Consider the following 21,007-nt stretch of genomic DNA (forward strand, 5'->3'; position numbering starts at 1 on the left):
GAACAGAGACACCGAATCACACACCGTTCAAACTCACGGTGAGCTCCACTCGTCTACTCATCACACCAGCACAAAACGCCGCTATTCTGCAACATCAAAACGACCACGCCGACATTTGCCTGAAAATAAGAAAAAAAAACCACTTGGTTCAACCAAAACAGAAGAAAAAAATGATCATTTCAAATTGATCTACAAAAAAGAAAAAAGAAAACACTGTAAAAATCCACCTGACAAGCATGCCCTTTACATGTTTGGCATAGCTCAATCATGAAACGGTCAAATTAGCCTAAGAAATAGTGCAAACGGCTAATTATGTGCCCAGTGCTAAAGCTGATCTAAAATACCGGTCTCTTTAACGTTTGTATCAACAAGCTTTTTATGTAAACGCTGCCTATCCAAAAACAGCTCTGGACGACCACTTTTTTTCCAAGGCAAAAACGCCACAAATCCGTTCTTGATCCGAGCTGCAAATCGAAATACGACGAATCAGAATGAAAATCATACAGAACAAGAAACAAAATGAATACGGTCTCGCTCAATTTTACAAGCTCTTGCTTTGCCACCACAGAAATCAAGGGAAAGCGCGAACGCGGTCCCTCATTATCAGAAATTAGCGTTCTATTTCACGTTTGTATCAACAAGCTTTTTATGTAAACGCTGCCTATCCAAAAATAGCTCTGAACGACCACTTTTTTCCCCACGAATCCGTCCAATTGATAGGAACTGCACGCAAAAGAACAACGAATCAGAATGAAAATCATACAGAACAAGAAACTAATTGAATACGGTCGGCTAAAATCTACAAGCTCTATCTTTGCCACCACAGAAATCAGGGGAGAGCGCGAACGCAGTCCCCCACTAACTTTATATATAAGTTAAATATCCTACTGTGTTTTTTCATTTTTTATTTTATTAATAATTTTGGCGATGGGTGCCCTTTTTTTGGCTTGAGCACCTGCCCCCAAAAATGTCTGTGCACGTGCCTGGCCCAGTGCTAAAGCTGATTTAAAATACCGGTCTCTTTAACGTTTGTATCAACAAGCTTTCTATGTAAGCTGCCTTTTATGTTATGCTGCCTTTCCAAAAATAGCTCTGGACGACCACTTTTGTCCCAACGCAAAAATGCCACAAATCCGTTCTCCTGATCCGAGCTGCACATCGAACAACGACGGTCGGCTAAAACCTACAAACTCTATTTTTGCCACCACAGAAATCAGGGGAGAGCGCGAACGCAGTCCCCCACTATCAGAAATTATGCAGTCGAGATTCACACATTTGGGGAATTCGCAGCGGTCAGCACAACCGGAGTGCAATGGCTGAGCCTCGCCCTGGGTGAACCACCTTCTTGATCATGGTCTCGCCCCTGCCAGGTAAGTATGAGGTGTAGAGGCACCGCCGAACAGAGACACCGAATCACACACCGTTCAAACTCACGGTGAGCTCCACTCGTCTACTCATCACACCAGCACAAACCTCACCGAACGCAAACGCCGCTATTCTGCAACATCAAAACGACCACGCCGACATTTGCCTGAAAATAAGAAAAAAAAAAGAAAAAAAAACACTTGGTTCAACCAAAACAGAAGAAAAAAATGATCATTTCAAATTGATCTACAAAAAAGAAAAGAAAAAACACTGTAAAAATCCACCTGACAAGCATGCCCTTTACAGGTTTGGCATAGCTCAATCATGAAACGGTCAAATTAGCCTAAGAAATAGTGCAAACGGCTAATTATGTGCCCAGTGCTAAAGCTGATCTAAAATACCGGTCTCTTTAACGTTTGTATCAACAAGCTTTTTATGTAAACGCTGCCTATCCAAAAATAGCTCTGGACGACCACTTTTTTTCCAAGGCAAAAACGCCACAAATCCGTTCTATCCGAGCTTCAAATCGAAATACGACGAATCAGAACGAAAATCATACAGAACAAGAAAAAAATGAATACGGTCTCGCTCAATTTTACAAGCTCTTGCTTTGCCACCACAGAAATCAAGGGAAAGCGCGAACGCGGTCCCTCATTATCAGAAATTAGCGTTCTATTTCACGTTTGTATCAACAAGCTTTTTATGCAAACGCTGCCTATCCAAAAATAGCTCTGAACTACCACTTTTTGCCCCACGAATCCGTCCAATTGATCGGAACTGCACGCAAAAGAACAACGAATCAGAATGAAAATCATACAGAACAAGAAACTAATTGAATACGGTCGGCTAAAATCTACAAGCTCTATCTTTGCCACCACAGAAATCAGGGAAGAGCGCGAACGCAGTCCCCCACTAACTTTATATATAAGTTAAATATCCTACTGTGTTTTTTCATTTTTTATTTTATTAATAATTTTGGCGATGGGTGCCCTTTTTTTGGCTTGAGCACCTGCCCCCAAAAATGTCTGTGCACGTGCCTGGCCCAGTGCTAAAGCTGATTTAAAATACCGGTCTCTTTAACGTTTGTATCAACAAGCTTTTTATGTAAACGCTGCCTTTCCAAAAATAGCTCTGGACGACCACTTTTGTCCCAACGCAAAAATGCCTGATCCGAGCTGCACATCGAACAAAATCTACAAACTCTATTTTTGCCACCACAGAAATCAGGGGAGAGCGCGAACGCAGTCCCCCACTAACTTTATATATAAGTTAAATATCCTACTGTGTTTTTTCATTTTTTATTTTATTAATAATTTTGGCGATGGGTGCCCTTTTTTTGGCTTGAGCACCTGCCCCCAAAAATGTCTGTGCACGTGCCTGGCCCAGTGCTAAAGCTGATTTAAAATACCGGTCTCTTTAACGTTTGTATCAACAAGCTTTTTATGTAAACGCTGCCTTTCCAAAAATAGCTCTGGACGACCACTTTTATACCAACGCAAAAATGCCACAAATCCGTTCTCCTGATCCGAGCTGCACATCGAACAACGACGGTCGGCTAAAATCTGCAAACTCTATTTTTGCCACCACAGAAATCAGGGGAGAGCGCGAACGCAGTCCCCCACTATCAGAAATTATGCAGTCGAGATTCCCACATTTGGGGAATTCGCAGCAGTCAGCACAACCAGAGTGCAATGGCTGAGCCTCGCCCTGGGTGAACCACCTTCTTGATCATGGTCTCGCCCCTGCCAGGTAAGTATGAGGTGTAGAAGCACCGCCGAACAGAGACACCGAATCACACACCGTTCAAACTCACGGTGAGCTCCACTCGTCTACTCATCACACCAGCACAAACCTCACCGAACGCAAACGCCGCTATTCTGCAACATCAAAACGACCACGCCGACATTTGCCTGAAAATAAGAAAAAAAAAAAAAAAAAAAAACACTTGGTTCAACCAAAACAGAAGAAAAAAATGATCATTTCAAATTGATCTACAAAAAAGAAAAGAAAAAACACTGTAAAAATCCACCTGACAAGCATGCCCTTTACAGGTTTGGCATAGCTCAATCATGAAACGGTCAAATTAGCCTAAAAAATAGTGCAAACGGCTAATTATGTGCCCAGTGCTAAAGCTGATCTAAAATACCGGTCTCTTTAACGTTTGTATCAACAAGCTTTTTATGTAAACGCTGCCTATCCAAAAATAGCTCTGGACGACCACTTTTTTTCCAAGGCAAAAACGCCACAAATCCATTCTATCCGAGCTTCAAATCGAAATACGACGAATCAGAACGAAAATCATACAGAACAAGAAAAAAATGAATACGGTCTCGCTCAATTTTACAAGCTCTTGCTTTGCCACCACAGAAATCAAGGGAAAGCGCGAACGCGGTCCCTCATTATCAGAAATTAGCGTTCTATTTCACGTTTGTATCAACAAGCTTTTAATGCAAACGCTGCCTATCCAAAAATAGCTCTGAACTACCACTTTTTGCCCCACGAATCCGTCCAATTGATCGGAACTGCACGCAAAAGAACAACGAATCAGAATGAAAATCATACAGAACAAGAAACTAATTGAATACGGTCGGCTAAAATCTACAAGCTCTATCTTTGCCACCACAGAAATCAGGGAAGAGCGCGAACGCAGTCCCCCACTAACTTTATATATAAGTTAAATATCCTACTGTGTTTTTTCATTTTTTATTTTATTAATAATTTTGGCGATGGGTGCCCTTTTTTTGGCTTGAGCACCTGCCCCCAAAAATGTCTGTGCACGTGCCTGGCCCAGTGCTAAAGCTGATTTAAAATACCGGTCTCTTTAACGTTTGTATCAACAAGCTTTTTATGTAAACGCTGCCTTTCCAAAAATAGCTCTGGACGACCACTTTTGTCCCAACGCAAAAATGCCTGATCCGAGCTGCACATCGAACAAAATCTACAAACTCTATTTTTGCCACCACAGAAATCAGGGGAGAGCGCGAACGCAGTCCCCCACTAACTTTATATATAAGTTAAATATCCTACTGTGTTTTTTCATTTTTTATTTTATTAATAATTTTGGCGATGGGTGCCCTTTTTTTGGCTTGAGCACCTGCCCCCAAAAATGTCTGTGCACGTGCCTGGCCCAGTGCTAAAGCTGATTTAAAATACCGGTCTCTTTAACGTTTGTATCAACAAGCTTTTTATGTAAGCTGCCTTTTATGTTATGCTGCCTTTCCAAAAATAGCTCTGGACGACCACTTTTGTCCCAACGCAAAAATGCCACAAATCCGTTCTCCTGATCCGAGCTGCACATCGAACAACGACGGTCGGCTAAAACCTACAAACTCTATTTTTGCCACCACAGAAATCAGGGGAGAGCGCGAACGCGGTCCCTCATTATCAGAAATTAGCGTTCTATTTCACGTTTGTATCAACAAGCTTTTTATGTAAACGCTGCCTATCCAAAAATAGCTCTGAACGACCACTTTTTTCCCCACGAATGCGTCCAATTGATCGGAACTGCACGCAAAAGAACAACGAATCAGAATGAAAATCATACAGAACAAGAAACTAATTGAATACGGTCGGCTAAAATCTACAAGCTCTATCTTTGCCACCACAGAAATCAGGGGAGAGCGCGAACGCAGTCCCCCACTAACTTTATATATAAGTTAAATATCCTACTGTGTTTTTTCAATTTTTATTTCATTAATAATTTTGGCGATGGGTGCTCTTTATTTGGCTTGAGCACCTGCCCCCAAAAATGTCTGTGCACGTGCCTGGCCCAGTGCTAAAGCTGATTTAAAATACCGGTCTCTTTAGTCAAGAAACTAATTGAATACGGTCGGCTAAAATCTACAAGCTCTATCTTTGCCACCACAGAAATAAGGGGAGAGCGCGAACGCAGTCCCCCACTAACTTTATATATAAGTTAAATATCCTACTGTGTTTTTTCATTTTTTATTTTATTAATAATTTTGGCGATGGGTGCCCTTTTTTTGGCTTGAGCACCTGCCCCCAAAAATGTCTGTGCACGTGCCTGGCCCAGTGCTAAAGCTGATTTAAAATACCGGTCTCTTTAACGTTTGTATCAACAAGCTTTTTATGTAAACGCTGCCTTTCCAAAAATAGCTCTGGACGACCACTTTTGTCCCAACGCAAAAATGCCACAAATCCGTTCTCCTGATCCGAGCAGCACATCGAACAACGACGGTCGGCTAAAATCTGCAAACTCTATTTTTGCCACCACAGAAATCAGGGGAGAGCGCGAACGCAGTCCCCCACAATCAGAAATTATGCAGTCGAGATTCCCACATTTGGGGAATTCGCAGCGGTCAGCACAACCGGAGTGCAATGGCTGAGCCTCGCCCTGGGTGAACCACCTTCTTGATCATGGTCTCGCCCCTGCCAGGTAAGTATGAGGTGTAGAGGCACCGCCGAACAGAGACACCGAATCACACACCGTTCAAACTCACGGTGAGCTCCACTCGTCTACTCATCACACCAGCACAAACCTCACCGAACGCAAACGCCGCTATTCTGCAACATCAAAACGACCACGCCGACATTTGCCTGAAAATAAGAAAAAAAAAAAAAAAAAAAAAACACTTGGTTCAACCAAAACAGAAGAAAAAAATGATCATTTCAAATTGATCTACAAAAAAGAAAAGAAAAAAACACTGTAAAAATCCACCTGACAAGCATGCCCTTTACAGGTTTGGCATAGCTCAATCATGAAACGGTCAAATTAGCCTAAGAAATAGTGCAAACGGCTAATTATGTGCCCAGTGCTAAAGCTGATCTAAAATACCGGTCTCTTTAACGTTTGTATCAACAAGCTTTTTATGTAAACGCTGCCTATCCAAAAATAGCTCTGGACGACCACTTTTTTTCCAAGGCAAAAACGCCACAAATCCGTTCTATCCGAGCTTCAAATCGAAATACGACGAATCAGAACGAAAATCATACAGAACAAGAAAAAAATGAATACGGTCTCGCTCAATTTTACAAGCTCTTGCTTTGCCACCACAGAAATCAAGGGAAAGCGCGAACGCGGTCCCTCATTATCAGAAATTAGCGTTCTATTTCACGTTTGTATCAACAAGCTTTTTATGCAAACGCTGCCTATCCAAAAATAGCTCTGAACTACCACTTTTTGCCCCACGAATCCGTCCAATTGATCGGAACTGCACGCAAAAGAACAACGAATCAGAATGAAAATCATACAGAACAAGAAACTAATTGAATACGGTCGGCTAAAATCTACAAGCTCGAACGCAGTCCCCCACTAACTTTATATATAAGTTAAATATCCTACTGTGTTTTTTCATTTTTTATTTTATTAATAATTTTGGCGATGAGTGCCCTTTTTTTGGCTTGAGCACCTGCCCCCAAAAATGTCTGTGCACGTGCCTGGCCCAGTGCTAAAGCTGATTTAAAATACCGGTCTCTTTAACGTTTGTATCAACAAGCTTTTTATGTAAGCTGCCTTTTATGTTATGCTGCCTTTCCAAAAATAGCTCTGGACGACCACTTTTGTCCCAACGCAAAAATGCCACAAATCCGTTCTCCTGATCCGAGCTGCACATCGAACAACGACGGTCGGCTAAAATCTACAAACTCTATTTTTGCCACCACAGAAATCAGGGGAGAGCGCGAACGCAGTCCCCCACTATCAGAAATGATGCAGTCGAGATTCCCACATTTGGGGAATTCGCAGCGGTCAGCACAACCGGAGTGCAATGGCTGAGCCTCGCCCTGGGTGAACCACCTTCTTGATCATGGTCTCGCTCCTGCCAGGTAAGTATGAGGTGTAGAGGCACCGCCGAACAGAGACACCGAATCACACACCGTTCAAACTCACGGTGAGCTCCACTCGTCTACTCATCACACCAGCACAAAACGCCGCTATTCTGCAACATCAAAACGACCACGCCGACATTTGCCTGAAAATAAGAAAAAAAAACCACTTGGTTCAACCAAAACAGAAGAAAAAAATGATCATTTCAAATTGATCTACAAAAAAGAAAAAAGAAAACACTGTAAAAATCCACCTGACAAGCATGCCCTTTACATGTTTGGCATAGCTCAATCATGAAACGGTCAAATTAGCCTAAGAAATAGTGCAAACGGCTAATTATGTGCCCAGTGCTAAAGCTGATCTAAAATACCGGTCTCTTTAACGTTTGTATCAACAAGCTTTTTATGTAAACGCTGCCTATCCAAAAACAGCTCTGGACGACCACTTTTTTTCCAAGGCAAAAACGCCACAAATCCGTTCTTGATCCGAGCTGCAAATCGAAATACGACGAATCAGAATGAAAATCATACAGAACAAGAAACAAAATGAATACGGTCTCGCTCAATTTTACAAGCTCTTGCTTTGCCACCACAGAAATCAAGGGAAAGCGCGAACGCGGTCCCTCATTATCAGAAATTAGCGTTCTATTTCACGTTTGTATCAACAAGCTTTTTATGTAAACGCTGCCTATCCAAAAATAGCTCTGAACGACCACTTTTTTCCCCACGAATCCGTCCAATTGATAGGAACTGCACGCAAAAGAACAACGAATCAGAATGAAAATCATACAGAACAAGAAACTAATTGAATACGGTCGGCTAAAATCTACAAGCTCTATCTTTGCCACCACAGAAATCAGGGGAGAGCGCGAACGCAGTCCCCCACTAACTTTATATATAAGTTAAATATCCTACTGTGTTTTTTCATTTTTTATTTTATTAATAATTTTGGCGATGGGTGCCCTTTTTTTGGCTTGAGCACCTGCCCCCAAAAATGTCTGTGCACGTGCCTGGCCCAGTGCTAAAGCTGATTTAAAATACCGGTCTCTTTAACGTTTGTATCAACAAGCTTTCTATGTAAGCTGCCTTTTATGTTATGCTGCCTTTCCAAAAATAGCTCTGGACGACCACTTTTGTCCCAACGCAAAAATGCCACAAATCCGTTCTCCTGATCCGAGCTGCACATCGAACAACGACGGTCGGCTAAAACCTACAAACTCTATTTTTGCCACCACAGAAATCAGGGGAGAGCGCGAACGCAGTCCCCCACTATCAGAAATTATGCAGTCGAGATTCCCACATTTGGGGAATTCGCAGCGGTCAGCACAACCGGAGTGCAATGGCTGAGCCTCGCCCTGGGTGAACCACCTTCTTGATCATGGTCTCGCCCCTGCCAGGTAAGTATGAGGTGTAGAGGCACCGCCGAACAGAGACACCGAATCACACACCGTTCAAACTCACGGTGAGCTCCACTCGTCTACTCATCACACCAGCACAAACCTCACCGAACGCAAACGCCGCTATTCTGCAACATCAAAACGACCACGCCGACATTTGCCTGAAAATAAGAAAAAAAAAAAAAAGAAAAAAAACACTTGGTTCAACCAAAACAGAAGAAAAAAATGATCATTTCAAATTGATCTACAAAAAAGAAAAGAAAAAAACACTGTAAAAATCCACCTGACAAGCATGCCCTTTACAGGTTTGGCATAGCTCAATCATGAAACGGTCAAATTAGCCTAAGAAATAGTGCAAACGGCTAATTATGTGCCCAGTGCTAAAGCTGATCTAAAATACCGGTCTCTTTAACGTTTGTATCAACAAGCTTTTTATGTAAACGCTGCCTATCCAAAAATAGCTCTGGACGACCACTTTTTTTCCAAGGCAAAAACGCCACAAATCCGTTCTATCCGAGCTTCAAATCGAAATACGACGAATCAGAACGAAAATCATACAGAACAAGAAAAAAATGAATACGGTCTCGCTCAATTTTACAAGCTCTTGCTTTGCCACCACAGAAATCAAGGGAAAGCGCGAACGCGGTCCCTCATTATCAGAAATTAGCGTTCTATTTCACGTTTGTATCAACAAGCTTTTTATGCAAACGCTGCCTATCCAAAAATAGCTCTGAACTACCACTTTTTGCCCCACGAATCCGTCCAATTGATCGGAACTGCACGCAAAAGAACAACGAATCAGAATGAAAATCATACAGAACAAGAAACTAATTGAATACGGTCGGCTAAAATCTACAAGCTCGAACGCAGTCCCCCACTAACTTTATATATAAGTTAAATATCCTACTGTGTTTTTTCATTTTTTATTTTATTAATAATTTTGGCGATGAGTGCCCTTTTTTTGGCTTGAGCACCTGCCCCCAAAAATGTCTGTGCACGTGCCTGGCCCAGTGCTAAAGCTGATTTAAAATACCGGTCTCTTTAACGTTTGTATCAACAAGCTTTTTATGTAAGCTGCCTTTTATGTTATGCTGCCTTTCCAAAAATAGCTCTGGACGACCACTTTTGTCCCAACGCAAAAATGCCACAAATCCGTTCTCCTGATCCGAGCTGCACATCGAACAACGACGGTCGGCTAAAATCTACAAACTCTATTTTTGCCACCACAGAAATCAGGGGAGAGCGCGAACGCAGTCCCCCACTATCAGAAATGATGCAGTCGAGATTCCCACATTTGGGGAATTCGCAGCGGTCAGCACAACCGGAGTGCAATGGCTGAGCCTCGCCCTGGGTGAACCACCTTCTTGATCATGGTCTCGCTCCTGCCAGGTAAGTATGAGGTGTAGAGGCACCGCCGAACAGAGACACCGAATCACACACCGTTCAAACTCACGGTGAGCTCCACTCGTCTACTCATCACACCAGCACAAAACGCCGCTATTCTGCAACATCAAAACGACCACGCCGACATTTGCCTGAAAATAAGAAAAAAAAACCACTTGGTTCAACCAAAACAGAAGAAAAAAATGATCATTTCAAATTGATCTACAAAAAAGAAAAAAGAAAACACTGTAAAAATCCACCTGACAAGCATGCCCTTTACATGTTTGGCATAGCTCAATCATGAAACGGTCAAATTAGCCTAAGAAATAGTGCAAACGGCTAATTATGTGCCCAGTGCTAAAGCTGATCTAAAATACCGGTCTCTTTAACGTTTGTATCAACAAGCTTTTTATGTAAACGCTGCCTATCCAAAAACAGCTCTGGACGACCACTTTTTTTCCAAGGCAAAAACGCCACAAATCCGTTCTTGATCCGAGCTGCAAATCGAAATACGACGAATCAGAATGAAAATCATACAGAACAAGAAACAAAATGAATACGGTCTCGCTCAATTTTACAAGCTCTTGCTTTGCCACCACAGAAATCAAGGGAAAGCGCGAACGCGGTCCCTCATTATCAGAAATTAGCGTTCTATTTCACGTTTGTATCAACAAGCTTTTTATGTAAACGCTGCCTATCCAAAAATAGCTCTGAACGACCACTTTTTTCCCCACGAATCCGTCCAATTGATAGGAACTGCACGCAAAAGAACAACGAATCAGAATGAAAATCATACAGAACAAGAAACTAATTGAATACGGTCGGCTAAAATCTACAAGCTCTATCTTTGCCACCACAGAAATCAGGGGAGAGCGCGAACGCAGTCCCCCACTAACTTTATATATAAGTTAAATATCCTACTGTGTTTTTTCATTTTTTATTTTATTAATAATTTTGGCGATGGGTGCCCTTTTTTTGGCTTGAGCACCTGCCCCCAAAAATGTCTGTGCACGTGCCTGGCCCAGTGCTAAAGCTGATTTAAAATACCGGTCTCTTTAACGTTTGTATCAACAAGCTTTCTATGTAAGCTGCCTTTTATGTTATGCTGCCTTTCCAAAAATAGCTCTGGACGACCACTTTTGTCCCAACGCAAAAATGCCACAAATCCGTTCTCCTGATCCGAGCTGCACATCGAACAACGACGGTCGGCTAAAACCTACAAACTCTATTTTTGCCACCACAGAAATCAGGGGAGAGCGCGAACGCAGTCCCCCACTATCAGAAATTATGCAGTCGAGATTCCCACATTTGGGGAATTCGCAGCGGTCAGCACAACCGGAGTGCAATAGCTGAGCCTCGCCCTGGGTGAACCACCTTCTTGATCATGGTCTCGCCCCTGCCAGGTAAGTATGAGGTGTAGAGGCACCGCCGAACAGAGACACCGAATCACACACCGTTCAAACTCACGGTGAGCTCCACTCGTCTACTCATCACACCAGCACAAACCTCACCGAACGCAAACGCCGCTATTCTGCAACATCAAAACGACCACGCCGACATTTGCCTGAAAATAAGAAAAAAAAAAAAAAGAAAAAAAAAACACTTGGTTCAACCAAAACAGAAGAAAAAAATGATCATTTCAAATTGATCTACAAAAAAGAAAAGAAAAAAACACTGTAAAAATCCACCTGACAAGCATGCCCTTTACAGGTTTGGCATAGCTCAATCATGAAACGGTCAAATTAGCCTAAGAAATAGTGCAAACGGCTAATTATGTGCCCAGTGCTAAAGCTGATCTAAAATACCGGTCTCTTTAACGTTTGTATCAACAAGCTTTTTATGTAAACGCTGCCTATCCAAAAATAGCTCTGGACGACCACTTTTTTTCCAAGGCAAAAACGCCACAAATCCGTTCTATCCGAGCTTCAAATCGAAATACGACGAATCAGAACGAAAATCATACAGAACAAGAAAAAAATGAATACGGTCTCGCTCAATTTTACAAGCTCTTGCTTTGCCACCACAGAAATCAAGGGAAAGCGCGAACGCGGTCCCTCATTATCAGAAATTAGCGTTCTATTTCACGTTTGTATCAACAAGCTTTTTATGCAAACGCTGCCTATCCAAAAATAGCTCTGAACTACCACTTTTTGCCCCACGAATCCGTCCAATTGATCGGAACTGCACGCAAAAGAACAACGAATCAGAATGAAAATCATACAGAACAAGAAACTAATTGAATACGGTCGGCTAAAATCTACAAGCTCGAACGCAGTCCCCCACTAACTTTATATATAAGTTAAATATCCTACTGTGTTTTTTCATTTTTTATTTTATTAATAATTTTGGCGATGAGTGCCCTTTTTTTGGCTTGAGCACCTGCCCCCAAAAATGTCTGTGCACGTGCCTGGCCCAGTGCTAAAGCTGATTTAAAATACCGGTCTCTTTAACGTTTGTATCAACAAGCTTTTTATGTAAGCTGCCTTTTATGTTATGCTGCCTTTCCAAAAATAGCTCTGGACGACCACTTTTGTCCCAACGCAAAAATGCCACAAATCCGTTCTCCTGATCCGAGCTGCACATCGAACAACGACGGTCGGCTAAAATCTACAAACTCTATTTTTGCCACCACAGAAATCAGGGGAGAGCGCGAACGCAGTCCCCCACTATCAGAAATGATGCAGTCGAGATTCCCACATTTGGGGAATTCGCAGCGGTCAGCACAACCGGAGTGCAATGGCTGAGCCTCGCCCTGGGTGAACCACCTTCTTGATCATGGTCTCGCTCCTGCCAGGTAAGTATGAGGTGTAGAGGCACCGCCGAACAGAGACACCGAATCACACACCGTTCAAACTCACGGTGAGCTCCACTCGTCTACTCATCACACCAGCACAAAACGCCGCTATTCTGCAACATCAAAACGACCACGCCGACATTTGCCTGAAAATAAGAAAAAAAAACCACTTGGTTCAACCAAAACAGAAGAAAAAAATGATCATTTCAAATTGATCTACAAAAAAGAAAAAAGAAAACACTGTAAAAATCCACCTGACAAGCATGCCCTTTACATGTTTGGCATAGCTCAATCATGAAACGGTCAAATTAGCCTAAGAAATAGTGCAAACGGCTAATTATGTGCCCAGTGCTAAAGCTGATCTAAAATACCGGTCTCTTTAACGTTTGTATCAACAAGCTTTTTATGTAAACGCTGCCTATCCAAAAACAGCTCTGGACGACCACTTTTTTTCCAAGGCAAAAACGCCACAAATCCGTTCTTGATCCGAGCTGCAAATCGAAATACGACGAATCAGAATGAAAATCATACAGAACAAGAAACAAAATGAATACGGTCTCGCTCAATTTTACAAGCTCTTGCTTTGCCACCACAGAAATCAAGGGAAAGCGCGAACGCGGTCCCTCATTATCAGAAATTAGCGTTCTATTTCACGTTTGTATCAACAAGCTTTTTATGTAAACGCTGCCTATCCAAAAATAGCTCTGAACGACCACTTTTTTCCCCACGAATCCGTCCAATTGATAGGAACTGCACGCAAAAGAACAACGAATCAGAATGAAAATCATACAGAACAAGAAACTAATTGAATACGGTCGGCTAAAATCTACAAGCTCTATCTTTGCCACCACAGAAATCAGGGGAGAGCGCGAACGCAGTCCCCCACTAACTTTATATATAAGTTAAATATCCTACTGTGTTTTTTCATTTTTTATTTTATTAATAATTTTGGCGATGGGTGCCCTTTTTTTGGCTTGAGCACCTGCCCCCAAAAATGTCTGTGCACGTGCCTGGCCCAGTGCTAAAGCTGATTTAAAATACCGGTCTCTTTAACGTTTGTATCAACAAGCTTTCTATGTAAGCTGCCTTTTATGTTATGCTGCCTTTCCAAAAATAGCTCTGGACGACCACTTTTGTCCCAACGCAAAAATGCCACAAATCCGTTCTCCTGATCCGAGCTGCACATCGAACAACGACGGTCGGCTAAAACCTACAAACTCTATTTTTGCCACCACAGAAATCAGGGGAGAGCGCGAACGCAGTCCCCCACTATCAGAAATTATGCAGTCGAGATTCCCACATTTGGGGAATTCGCAGCGGTCAGCACAACCGGAGTGCAATGGCTGAGCCTCGCCCTGGGTGAACCACCTTCTTGATCATGGTCTCGCCCCTGCCAGGTAAGTATGAGGTGTAGAGGCACCGCCGAACAGAGACACCGAATCACACACCGTTCAAACTCACGGTGAGCTCCACTCGTCTACTCATCACACCAGCACAAACCTCACCGAACGCAAACGCCGCTATTCTGCAACATCAAAACGACCACGCCGACATTTGCCTGAAAATAAGAAAAAAAGAAAAGAAAAAAAAACACTTGGTTCAACCAAAACAGAAGAAAAAAATGATCATTTCAAATTGATCTACAAAAAAGAAAAGAAAAAACACTGTAAAAATCCACCTGACAAGCATGCCCTTTACAGGTTTGGCATAGCTCAATCATGAAACGGTCAAATTAGCCTAAGAAATAGTGCAAACGGCTAATTATGTGCCCAGTGCTAAAGCTGATCTAAAATACCGGTCTCTTTAACGTTTGTATCAACAAGCTTTTTATGTAAACGCTGCCTATCCAAAAATAGCTCTGGACGACCACTTTTTTTCCAAGGCAAAAACGCCACAAATCCGTTCTATCCGAGCTTCAAATCGAAATACGACGAATCAGAACGAAAATCATACAGAACAAGAAAAAAATGAATACGGTCTCGCTCAATTTTACAAGCTCTTGCTTTGCCACCACAGAAATCAAGGGAAAGCGCGAACGCGGTCCCTCATTATCAGAAATTAGCGTTCTATTTCACGTTTGTATCAACAAGCTTTTTATGCAAACGCTGCCTATCCAAAAATAGCTCTGAACTACCACTTTTTGCCCCACGAATCCGTCCAATTGATCGGAACTGCACGCAAAAGAACAACGAATCAGAATGAAAATCATACAGAACAAGAAACTAATTGAATACGGTCGGCTAAAATCTACAAGCTCTATCTTTGCCACCACAGAAATCAGGGAAGAGCGCGAACGCAGTCCCCCACTAACTTTATATATAAGTTAAATATCCTACTGTGTTTTTTCATTTTTTATTTTATTAATAATTTTGGCGATGGGTGCCCTTTTTTTGGCTTGAGCACCTGCCCCCAAAAATGTCTGTGCACGTGCCTGGCCCAGTGCTAAAGCTGATTTAAAATACCGGTCTCTTTAACGTTTGTATCAACAAGCTTTTTATGTAAACGCTGCCTTTCCAAAAATAGCTCTGGACGACCACTTTTGTCCCAACGCAAAAATGCCTGATCCGAGCTGCACATCGAACAAAATCTACAAACTCTATTTTTGCCACCACAGAAATCAGGGGAGAGCGCGAACGCAGTCCCCCACTAACTTTATATATAAGTTAAATATCCTACTGTGTTTTTTCATTTTTTATTTTATTAATAATTTTGGCGATGGGTGCCCTTTTTTTGGCTTGAGCACCTGCCCCCAAAAATGTCTGTGCACGTGCCTGGCCCAGTGCTAAAGCTGATTTAAAATACCGGTCTCTTTAACGTTTGTATCAACAAGCTTTTTATGTAAACGCTGCCTTTCCAAAAATAGCTCTGGACGACCACTTTTATACCAACGCAAAAATGCCACAAATCCGTTCTCCTGATCCGAGCTGCACATCGAACAACGACGGTCGGCTAAAATCTGCAAACTCTATTTTTGCCACCACAGAAATCAGGGGAGAGCGCGAACGCAGTCCCCCACTATCAGAAATTATGCAGTCGAGATTCCCACATTTGGGGAATTCGCAGCAGTCAGCACAACCAGAGTGCAATGGCTGAGCCTCGCCCTGGGTGAACCACCTTCTTGATCATGGTCTCGCCCCTGCCAGGTAAGTATGAGGTGTAGAAGCACCGCCGAACAGAGACACCGAATCACACACCGTTCAAACTCACGGTGAGCTCCACTCGTCTACTCATCACACCAGCACAAACCTCACCGAACGCAAACGCCGCTATTCTGCAACATCAAAACGACCACGCCGACATTTGCCTGAAAATAAGAAAAAAAAACCAAAAAAAAAACCACTTGGTTCAACCAAAACAGAAGAAAAAAATGATCATTTCAAATTGATCTACAAAAAAGAAAAGAAAAAACACTGTAAAAATCCACCTGACAAGCATGCCCTTTACAGGTTTGGCATAGCTCAATCATGAAACGGTCAAATTAGCCTAAAAAATAGTGCAAACGGCTAATTATGTGCCCAGTGCTAAAGCTGATCTAAAATACCGGTCTCTTTAACGTTTGTATCAACAAGCTTTTTATGTAAACGCTGCCTATCCAAAAATAGCTCTGGACGACCACTTTTTTTCCAAGGCAAAAACGCCACAAATCCGTTCTATCCGAGCTTCAAATCGAAATACGACGAATCAGAACGAAAATCATACAGAACAAGAAAAAAATGAATACGGTCTCGCTCAATTTTACAAGCTCTTGCTTTGCCACCACAGAAATCAAGGGAAAGCGCGAACGCGGTCCCTCATTATCAGAAATTAGCGTTCTATTTCACGTTTGTATCAACAAGCTTTTAATGCAAACGCTGCCTATCCAAAAATAGCTCTGAACTACCACTTTTTGCCCCACGAATCCGTCCAATTGATCGGAACTGCACGCAAAAGAACAACGAATCAGAATGAAAATCATACAGAACAAGAAACTAATTGAATACGGTCGGCTAAAATCTACAAGCTCTATCTTTGCCACCACAGAAATCAGGGAAGAGCGCGAACGCAGTCCCCCACTAACTTTATATATAAGTTAAATATCCTACTGTGTTTTTTCATTTTTTATTTTATTAATAATTTTGGCGATGGGTGCCCTTTTTTTGGCTTGAGCACCTGCCCCCAAAAATGTCTGTGCACGTGCCTGGCCCAGTGCTAAAGCTGATTTAAAATACCGGTCTCTTTAACGTTTGTATCAACAAGCTTTTTATGTAAACGCTGCCTTTCCAAAAATAGCTCTGGACGACCACTTTTGTCCCAACGCAAAAATGCCTGATCCGAGCTGCACATCGAACAAAATCTACAAACTCTATTTTTGCCACCACAGAAATCAGGGGAGAGCGCGAACGCAGTCCCCCACTAACTTTATATATAAGTTAAATATCCTACTGTGTTTTTTCATTTTTTATTTTATTAATAATTTTGGCGATGGGTGCCCTTTTTTTGGCTTGAGCACCTGCCCCCAAAAATGTCTGTGCACGTGCCTGGCCCAGTGCTAAAGCTGATTTAAAATACCGGTCTCTTTAGTCAAGAAACTAATTGAATACGGTCGGCTAAAATCTACAAGCTCTATCTTTGCCACCACAGAAATAAGGGGAGAGCGCGAACGCAGTCCCCCACTAACTTTATATATAAGTTAAATATTCTACTGTGTTTTTTCATTTTTTATTTTATTAATAATTTTGGCGATGGGTGCCCTTTTTTTGGCTTGAGCACCTGCCCCCAAAAATGTCTGTGCACGTGCCTGGCCCAGTGCTAAAGCTGATTTAAAATACCGGTCTCTTTAACGTTTGTATCAACAAGCTTTTTATGTAAACGCTGCCTTTCCAAAAATAGCTCTGGACGACCACTTTTGTCCCAACGCAAAAATGCCACAAATCCGTTCTCCTGATCCGAGCAGCACATCGAACAACGACGGTCGGCTAAAATCTGCAAACTCTATTTTTGCCACCACAGAAATCAGGGGAGAGCGCGAACGCAGTCCCCCACAATCAGAAATTATGCAGTCGAGATTCCCACATTTGGGGAATTCGCAGCGGTCAGCACAACCGGAGTGCAATGGCTGAGCCTCGCCCTGGGTGAACCACCTTCTTGATCATGGTCTCGCCCCTGCCAGGTAAGTATGAGGTGTAGAGGCACCGCCGAACAGAGACACCGAATCACACACCGTTCAAACTCACGGTGAGCTCCACTCGTCTACTCATCACACCAGCACAAACCTCACCGAACGCAAACGCCGCTATTCTGCAACATCAAAACGACCACGCCGACATTTGCCTGAAAATAAGAAAAAAAAAAAAAAAAAAACACTTGGTTCAACCAAAACAGAAGAAAAAAATGATCATTTCAAATTGATCTACAAAAAAGAAAAGAAAAAAACACTGTAAAAATCCACCTGACAAGCATGCCCTTTACAGGTTTGGCATAGCTCAATCATGAAACGGTCAAATTAGCCTAAGAAATAGTGCAAACGGCTAATTATGTGCCCAGTGCTAAAGCTGATCTAAAATACCGGTCTCTTTAACGTTTGTATCAACAAGCTTTTTATGTAAACGCTGCCTATCCAAAAATAGCTCTGGACGACCACTTTTTTTCCAAGGCAAAAACGCCACAAATCCGTTCTATCCGAGCTTCAAATCGAAATACGACGAATCAGAACGAAAATCATACAGAACAAGAAAAAAATGAATACGGTCTCGCTCAATTTTACAAGCTCTTGCTTTGCCACCACAGAAATCAAGGGAAAGCGCGAACGCGGTCCCTCATTATCAGAAATTAGCGTTCTATTTCACGTTTGTATCAACAAGCTTTTTATGCAAACGCTGCCTATCCAAAAATAGCTCTGAACTACCACTTTTTGCCCCACGAATCCGTCCAATTGATCGGAACTGCACGCAAAAGAACAACGAATCAGAATGAAAATCATACAGAACAAGAAACTAATTGAATACGGTCGGCTAAAATCTACAAGCTCGAACGCAGTCCCCCACTAACTTTATATATAAGTTAAATATCCTACTGTGTTTTTTCATTTTTTATTTTATTAATAATTTTGGCGATGAGTGCCCTTTTTTTGGCTTGAGCACCTGCCCCCAAAAATGTCTGTGCACGTGCCTGGCCCAGTGCTAAAGCTGATTTAAAATACCGGTCTCTTTAACGTTTGTATCAACAAGCTTTTTATGTAAGCTGCCTTTTATGTTATGCTGCCTTTCCAAAAATAGCTCTGGACGACCACTTTTGTCCCAACGCAAAAATGCCACAAATCCGTTCTCCTGATCCGAGCTGCACATCGAACAACGACGGTCGGCTAAAATCTACAAACTCTATTTTTGCCACCACAGAAATCAGGGAAGAGCGCGAACGCAGTCCCCCACTATCAGAAATTATGCAGTCGAGATTCCCACATTTGGGGAATTCGCAGCGGTCAGCACAACCGGAGTGCAATGGCTGAGCCTCGCCCTGGGTGAACCACCTTCTTGATCATGGTCTCGCTCCTGCCAGGTAAGTATGAGGTGTAGAGGCACCGCCGAACAGAGACACCGAATCACACACCGTTCAAACTCACGGTGAGCTCCACTCGTCTACTCATCACACCAGCACAAAACGCCGCTATTCTGCAACATCAAAACGACCACGCCGACATTTGACTGAAAATAAGAAAAAAAAACCACTTGGTTCAACCAAAACAGAAGAAAAAAATGATCATTTCAAATTGATCTACAAAAAAGAAAAAAGAAAACACTGTAAAAATCCACCTGACAAGCATGCCCTTTACATGTTTGGCATAGCTCAATCATGAAACGGTCAAATTAGCCTAAGAAATAGTGCAAACGGCTAATTATGTGCCCAGTGCTAAAGCTGATCTAAAATACCGGTCTCTTTAACGTTTGTATCAACAAGCTTTTTATGTAAACGCTGCCTATCCAAAAACAGCTCTGGACGACCACTTTTTTTCCAAGGCAAAAACGCCACAAATCCGTTCTTGATCCGAGCTGCAAATCGAAATACGACGAATCAGAATGAAAATCATACAGAACAAGAAACAAAATGAATACGGTCTCGCTCAATTTTACAAGCTCTTGCTTTGCCACCACAGAAATCAAGGGAAAGCGCGAACGCGGTCCCTCATTATCAGAAATTAGCGTTCTATTTCACGTTTGTATCAACAAGCTTTTTATGTAAACGCTGCCTATCCAAAAATAGCTCTGAACGACCACTTTTTTCCCCACGAATCCGTCCAATTGATAGGAACTGCACGCAAAAGAACAACGAATCAGAATGAAAATCATACAGAACAAGAAACTAATTGAATACGGTCGGCTAAAATCTACAAGCTCTATCTTTGCCACCACAGAAATCAGGGGAGAGCGCGAACGCAGTCCCCCACTAACTTTATATATAAGTTAAATATCCTACTGTGTTTTTTCATTTTTTATTTTATTAATAATTTTGGCGATGGGTGCCCTTTTTTTGGCTTGAGCACCTGCCCCCAAAAATGTCTGTGCACGTGCCTGGCCCAGTGCTAAAGCTGATTTAAAATACCGGTCTCTTTAACGTTTGTATCAACAAGCTTTCTATGTAAGCTGCCTTTTATGTTATGCTGCCTTTCCAAAAATAGCTCTGGACGACCACTTTTGTCCCAACGCAAAAATGCCACAAATCCGTTCTCCTGATCCGAGCTGCACATCGAACAACGACGGTCGGCTAAAACCTACAAACTCTATTTTTGCCACCACAGAAATCAGGGGAGAGCGCGAACGCAGTCCCCCACTATCAGAAATTATGCAGTCGAGATTCCCACATTTGGGGAATTCGCAGCGGTCAGCACAACCGGAGTGCAATGGCTGAGCCTCGCCCTGGGTGAACCACCTTCTTGATCATGGTCTCGCCCCTGCCAGGTAAGTATGAGGTGTAGAGGCACCGCCGAACAGAGACACCGAATCACACACCGTTCAAACTCACGGTGAGCTCCACTCGTCTACTCATCACACCAGCACAAACCTCACCGAACGCAAACGCCGCTATTCTGCAACATCAAAACGACCACGCCGACATGTGCCTGAAAATAAGAAAAAAAACAGAAAAAAAAACACTTGGTTCAACCAAAACAGAAGAAAAAAATGATCATTTCAAATTGATCTACAAAAAAGAAAAGAAAAAACACTGTAAAAATCCACCTGACAAGCATGCCCTTTACAGGTTTGGCATAGCTCAATCATGAAACGGTCAAATTAGCCTAAGAAATAGTGCA

The 21,007-nt window shown here is 42.4% G+C and overlaps 13 non-coding genes across 13 annotated transcripts; all 13 read right to left on the reverse strand.

The window, feature by feature from the left end:
• Nucleotides 1-1,214: 1,214 nt before the first annotated feature.
• Nucleotides 1,215-1,378, reverse strand: LOC134306832 (U1 spliceosomal RNA). Its single transcript, XR_010009507.1, has one exon. It is a non-coding gene; the product is annotated as a U1 spliceosomal RNA (small nuclear RNA).
• A 1,580-nt stretch (nt 1,379-2,958) lies between these two features.
• LOC134306820 (U1 spliceosomal RNA) lies at nt 2,959-3,122 on the reverse strand. Its single transcript, XR_010009496.1, has one exon. It is a non-coding gene; the product is annotated as a U1 spliceosomal RNA (small nuclear RNA).
• A 2,483-nt stretch (nt 3,123-5,605) lies between these two features.
• On the reverse strand, nt 5,606-5,769 carry LOC134306814 (U1 spliceosomal RNA). Its single transcript, XR_010009490.1, has one exon. It is a non-coding gene; the product is annotated as a U1 spliceosomal RNA (small nuclear RNA).
• Nucleotides 5,770-6,993: 1,224 nt separating this feature from the next.
• Nucleotides 6,994-7,157, reverse strand: LOC134306843 (U1 spliceosomal RNA). Its single transcript, XR_010009517.1, has one exon. It is a non-coding gene; the product is annotated as a U1 spliceosomal RNA (small nuclear RNA).
• A 1,233-nt stretch (nt 7,158-8,390) lies between these two features.
• Nucleotides 8,391-8,554, reverse strand: LOC134306808 (U1 spliceosomal RNA). Its single transcript, XR_010009484.1, has one exon. It is a non-coding gene; the product is annotated as a U1 spliceosomal RNA (small nuclear RNA).
• Nucleotides 8,555-9,779: 1,225 nt separating this feature from the next.
• LOC134306844 (U1 spliceosomal RNA) lies at nt 9,780-9,943 on the reverse strand. The gene has a single exon (XR_010009518.1). It is a non-coding gene; the product is annotated as a U1 spliceosomal RNA (small nuclear RNA).
• A 1,233-nt stretch (nt 9,944-11,176) lies between these two features.
• LOC134306826 (U1 spliceosomal RNA) lies at nt 11,177-11,340 on the reverse strand. The gene has a single exon (XR_010009501.1). It is a non-coding gene; the product is annotated as a U1 spliceosomal RNA (small nuclear RNA).
• Nucleotides 11,341-12,567: 1,227 nt separating this feature from the next.
• Nucleotides 12,568-12,731, reverse strand: LOC134306845 (U1 spliceosomal RNA). Its single transcript, XR_010009519.1, has one exon. It is a non-coding gene; the product is annotated as a U1 spliceosomal RNA (small nuclear RNA).
• A 1,233-nt stretch (nt 12,732-13,964) lies between these two features.
• Nucleotides 13,965-14,128, reverse strand: LOC134306809 (U1 spliceosomal RNA). Its single transcript, XR_010009485.1, has one exon. It is a non-coding gene; the product is annotated as a U1 spliceosomal RNA (small nuclear RNA).
• A 1,582-nt stretch (nt 14,129-15,710) lies between these two features.
• On the reverse strand, nt 15,711-15,874 carry LOC134306821 (U1 spliceosomal RNA). Its single transcript, XR_010009497.1, has one exon. It is a non-coding gene; the product is annotated as a U1 spliceosomal RNA (small nuclear RNA).
• A 1,842-nt stretch (nt 15,875-17,716) lies between these two features.
• LOC134306815 (U1 spliceosomal RNA) lies at nt 17,717-17,880 on the reverse strand. The gene has a single exon (XR_010009491.1). It is a non-coding gene; the product is annotated as a U1 spliceosomal RNA (small nuclear RNA).
• A 1,221-nt stretch (nt 17,881-19,101) lies between these two features.
• On the reverse strand, nt 19,102-19,265 carry LOC134306835 (U1 spliceosomal RNA). The gene has a single exon (XR_010009510.1). It is a non-coding gene; the product is annotated as a U1 spliceosomal RNA (small nuclear RNA).
• A 1,233-nt stretch (nt 19,266-20,498) lies between these two features.
• Nucleotides 20,499-20,662, reverse strand: LOC134306810 (U1 spliceosomal RNA). The gene has a single exon (XR_010009486.1). It is a non-coding gene; the product is annotated as a U1 spliceosomal RNA (small nuclear RNA).
• Nucleotides 20,663-21,007: the final 345 nt, after the last annotated feature.

This window comes from Trichomycterus rosablanca, unplaced genomic scaffold, assembly GCF_030014385.1.
Source record: "Trichomycterus rosablanca isolate fTriRos1 unplaced genomic scaffold, fTriRos1.hap1 scaffold_227, whole genome shotgun sequence".
In the NCBI taxonomy this organism is placed as follows: domain Eukaryota; kingdom Metazoa; phylum Chordata; class Actinopteri; order Siluriformes; family Trichomycteridae; genus Trichomycterus; species Trichomycterus rosablanca.